The following is a 6,678-nucleotide window of genomic DNA, read 5'->3' as shown; positions in this document are numbered from 1 at the left end:
TATACTCCACGTATATACTATACACTGACGACTCCTCTATACTCCACGTATATACTATACACTGACGACTGCTCTATACTCCACGTATATACTATACACTGACGACACCTCTATACTCCACGTATATACTATACACTGACGACTGCTCTATACTCCACGTATATACTATACACTGACGACTCCTCTATACTCCACGTATATACTATACACTGACGACTGCTCTATACTCCACGTATATACTATACACTGACGACTGCCTCTATACTCCACGTATATACTATACACTGACGACTCCTCTATACTCCACGTATATACTATACACTGACGACTGGCTCTATACTCCACGTATATACTATACACTGACGACTGCTCTATACTCCACGTATATACTATACACTGACGACTCCTCTATACTCCACGTATATACTATACACTGACGACTCCTCTATACTCCACGTATATACTATACACTGACGACTGCCTCTATACTCCACGTATATACTATACACTGACGACTGCTCTATACTCCACGTATATACTATACACTGACGACTCCTCTATACTCCACGTATATACTATACACTGACGACTGCTCTATACTCCACGTATATACTATACACTGACGACACCTCTATACTCCACGTATATACTATACACTGACGACTGCTCTATACTCCACGTATATACTATACACTGACGACTCCTCTATACTCCACGTATATACTATACACTGACGACTCCTCTATACTCCACGTATATACTATACACTGACGACTGCTCTATACTCCACGTATATACTATACACTGACGACTGCTCTATACTCCACGTATATACTATACACTGACGACTCCTCTATACTCCACGTATATACTATACACTGACGACTGCTCTATACTCCACGTATATACTATATACACTGACGACTGCTCTATACTCCACGTATATACTATACACTGACGACACCTCTATACTCCACGTATATACTATACACTGACGACTCCTCTATACTCCACGTATATACTATACACTGACGACTCCTCTATACTCCACGTATATACTATACACTGACGACTGCTCTATACTCCACGTATATACTATACACTGACGACACTCTATACTCCACGTATATACTATACACTGACGACTCCTCTATACTCCACGTATATACTATACACTGACGACTGCTCTATACTCCACGTATATACTATACACTGACGACTGCTCTATACTCCACGTATATACTATACACTGACGACACCTCTATACTCCACGTATATACTATACACTGACGACTGCTCTATACTCCACGTATATACTATACACTGACGACTCCTCTATACTCCACGTATATACTATACACTGACGACTGCTCTATACTCCACGTATATACTATACACTGACGACTCCTCTATACTCCACGTATATACTATACACTGACGACTGCTCTATACTCCACGTATATACTATACACTGACGACACCTCTATACTCCACGTATATACTATACACTGACGACTGCTCTATACTCCACGTATATACTATACACTGACGACTCCTCTATACTCCACGTATATACTATACACTGACGACTCCTCTATACTCCACGTATATACTATACACTGACGACTGCTCTATACTCCACGTATATACTATACACTGACGACTGCTCTATACTCCACGTATATACTATACACTGACGACTCCTCTATACTCCACGTATATACTATACACTGACGACTGCTCTATACTCCACGTATATACTATACACTGACGACACCTCTATACTCCACGTATATACTATACACTGACGACTGCTCTATACTCCACGTATATACTATACACTGACGACTCCTCTATACTCCACGTATATACTATACACTGACGACTCCTCTATACTCCACGTATATACTATACACTGACGACTGCTCTATACTCCACGTATATACTATACACTGACGACTGCTCTATACTCCACGTATATACTATACACTGACGACACCTCTATACTCCACGTATATACTATACACTGACGACTGCTCTATACTCCACGTATATACTATACACTGACGACTCCTCTATACTCCACGTATATACTATACACTGACGACTGCTCTATACTCCACGTATATACTATACACTGACGACTGCTCTATACTCCACGTATATACTATACACTGACGACTCCTCTATACTCCACGTATATACTATACACTGACGACTCCTCTATACTCCACGTATATACTATACACTGACGACTGCTCTATACTCCACGTATATACTATACACTGACGACTCCTCTATACTCCACGTATATACTATACACTGACGACTCCTCTATACTCCACGTATATACTATACACTGACGACACCTCTATACTCCACGTATATACTATACACTGACGACTCCTCTATACTCCACGTATATACTATACACTGACGACTCCTCTATACTCCACGTATATACTATACACTGACGACTGCTCTATACTCCACGTATATACTATACACTGACGACACCTCTATACTCCACGTATATACTATACACTGACGACTCCTCTATACTCCACGTATATACTATACACTGACGACACCTCTATACTCCACGTATATACTATACACTGACGACTCCTCTATACTCCACGTATATACTATACACTGACGACACCTCTATACTCCACGTATATACTATACACTGACGACACCTCTATACTCCACGTATATACTATACACTGACGAATGCTCTATACTCCACGTATATACTATACACTGACGACACCTCTATACTCCACGTATATACTATACACTGACGACACCTCTATACTCCACGTATATACTATACACTGACGACTCCTCTATACTCCACGTATATACTATACACTGACGACACCTCTATACTCCACGTATATACTATACACTGACGACACCTCTATACTCCACGTATATACTATACACTGACGACTCCTCTATACTCCACGTATATACTATACACTGACGACACCTCTATACTCCACGTATATACTATACACTGACGACACCTCTATACTCCACGTTTATACTATACACTGACGACTCCTCTATACTCCACGTATATACTATACACTGACGACACCTCTATACTCCACGTATATACTATACACTGACGACACCTCTATACTCCACGTATATACTATACACTGACGACTCCTCTATACTCCACGTATATACTATACACTGACGACACCTCTATACTCCACGTATATACTATACACTGACGACACCTCTATACTCCACGTATATACTATACACTGACGACTCCTCTATACTCCACGTATATACTATACACTGACGACACCTCTATACTCCACGTTTATACTATACACTGACGACTCCTCTATACTCCACGTATATACTATACACTGACGACACCTCTATACTCCACGTATATACTATACACTGACGACACCTCTATACTCCACGTATATACTATACACTGACGACTCCTCTATACTCCACGTATATACTATACACTGACGACACCTCTATACTCCACGTATATACTATACACTGACGACACCTCTATACTCCACGTTTATACTATACACTGACGACACCTCTATACTCCACGTATATACTATACACTGACGACACCTCTATACTCCACGTTTATACTATACACTGACGACTCCTCTATACTCCACGTATATACTATACACTGACGACACCTCTATACTCCACGTATATACTATACACTGACGACACCTCTATACTCCACGTATATACTATACACTGACGACTCCTCTATACTCCACGTATATACTATACACTGACGACACCTCTATACTCCACGTATATACTATACACTGACGACTCCTCTATACTCCACGTATATACTATACACTGACGACACCTCTATACTCCACGTATATACTATACACTGACGACACCTCTATACTCCACGTATATACTATACACTGACGAATGCTCTATACTCCACGTATATACTATACACTGACGACACCTCTATACTCCACGTATATACTATACACTGACGACACCTCTATACTCCACGTATATACTATACACTGACGACTCCTCTATACTCCACGTATATACTATACACTGACGACACCTCTATACTCCACGTATATACTATACACTGACGACACCTCTATACTCCTCGTATATACTATACACTGACGAATGCTCTATACTCCACGTATATACTATACACTGACTCCTCCTCTATACTCCACGTATATACTATACATGACGACACCTCTATACTCCACGTATATACTATACACTGACGACACCTCTATACTCCACGTATATACTATACACTGACGACACCTCTATACTCCACGTATATACTATACACTGACGACACCTCTATACTCCACGTATATACTATACACTGACGACTCCTCTATACTCCACGTATATACTATACACTGACGACACCTCTATACTCCACGTATATACTATACACTGACGACACCTCTATACTCCACGTATATACTATACACTGACGACTGCTCTATACTCCACGTATATACTATACACTGACGACACCTCTATACTCCACGTATATACTATACACTGACGACTCCTCTATACTCCACGTATATACTATACACTGACGACTCCTCTATACTCCACGTATATACTATACACTGACGACACCTCTATACTCCACGTATATACTATACACTGACGACACCTCTATACTCCTCGTATATACTATACACTGACGAATGCTCTATACTCCACGTATATACTATACACTGACGACACCTCTATACTCCACGTATATACTATACACTGACGACACCTCTATACTCCACGTATATACTATACACTGACGACTCCTCTATACTCCACGTATATACTATACACTGACGACACCTCTATACTCCACGTATATACTATACACTGACGACACCTCTATACTCCTCGTATATACTATACACTGACGAATGCTCTATACTCCACGTATATACTATACACTGACGACTCCTCTATACTCCACGTATATACTATACACTGACGACACCTCTATACTCCACGTATATACTATACACTGACGACACCTCTATACTCCACGTATATACTATACACTGACGACACCTCTATACTCCACGTATATACTATACACTGACGACACCTCTATACTCCACGTATATACTATACACTGACGACTCCTCTATACTCCACGTATATACTATACACTGACGACACCTCTATACTCCACGTATATACTATACACTGACGACACCTCTATACTCCACGTATATACTATACACTGACGACTGCTCTATACTCCACGTATATACTATACACTGACGACACCTCTATACTCCACGTATATACTATACACTGACGACTCCTCTATACTCCACGTATATACTATACACTGACGACTCCTCTATACTCCACGTATATACTATACACTGACGACACCTCTATACTCCTCGTATATACTATACACTGACGAATGCTCTATACTCCACGTATATACTATACACTGACGACACCTCTATACTCCTCGTATATACTATACACTGACGAATGCTCTATACTCCACGTATATACTATACACTGACGACTCCTCTATACTCCACGTATATACTATACACTGACGACACCTCTATACTCCACGTATATACTATACACTGACGACTCCTCTATACTCCACGTATATACTATACACTGACGACTGCTCTATACTCCACGTATATACTATACACTGACGACTCCTCTATACTCCACGTATATACTATACACTGACGACTCCTCTATACTCCACGTATATACTATACACTGACGACTCCTCTATACTCCACGTATATACTATACACTGACGACACCTCTATACTCCTCGTATATACTATACACTGACGAATGCTCTATACTCCACGTATATACTATACACTGACGACTCCTCTATACTCCACGTATATACTATACACTGACGACTCCTCTATACTCCACGTATATACTATACACTGACGACTCCTCTATACTCCACGTATATACTATACACTGACGACACCTCTATACTCCTCGTATATACTATACACTGACGACTCCTCTATACTCCACGTATATACTATACACTGACGAATGCTCTATACTCCACGTATATACTATACACTGACGACACCTCTATACTCCTCGTATATACTATACACTGACGACTCCTCTATACTCCACGTATATACTATACACTGACGACTCCTCTATACTCCACGTATATACTATACACTGACGACTCCTCTATACTCCACGTATATACTATACACTGACGACACCTCTATACTCCACGTATATACTATACACTGACGACTCCTCTATACTCCACGTATATACTATACACTGACGACTCCTCTATACTCCACGTATATACTATACACTGACGACTCCTCTATACTCCACGTATAAACTATACACTGACGACTCCTCTATACTCCACGTATATACTATACACTGACGACTCCTCTATACTCCACGTATATACTATACACTGACGACTCCTCTATACTCCACGTATATACTATACACTGACGACTCCTCTATACTCCACGTATATACTATACACTGACGACTGCTCTATACTCCACGTATATACTATACACTGACGACTGCTCTATACTCCACGTATATACTATACACTGACGACTCCTCTATACTCCACGTATA

This window comes from Phyllobates terribilis, unplaced genomic scaffold, assembly GCF_046119375.1.
Source record: "Phyllobates terribilis strain yellow unplaced genomic scaffold, ASM4611937v1 Scaffold_2__4_contigs__length_985480577, whole genome shotgun sequence".
NCBI classification, from domain to species: domain Eukaryota; kingdom Metazoa; phylum Chordata; class Amphibia; order Anura; family Dendrobatidae; genus Phyllobates; species Phyllobates terribilis.
This window is presented reverse-complemented; position numbering follows the sequence as displayed.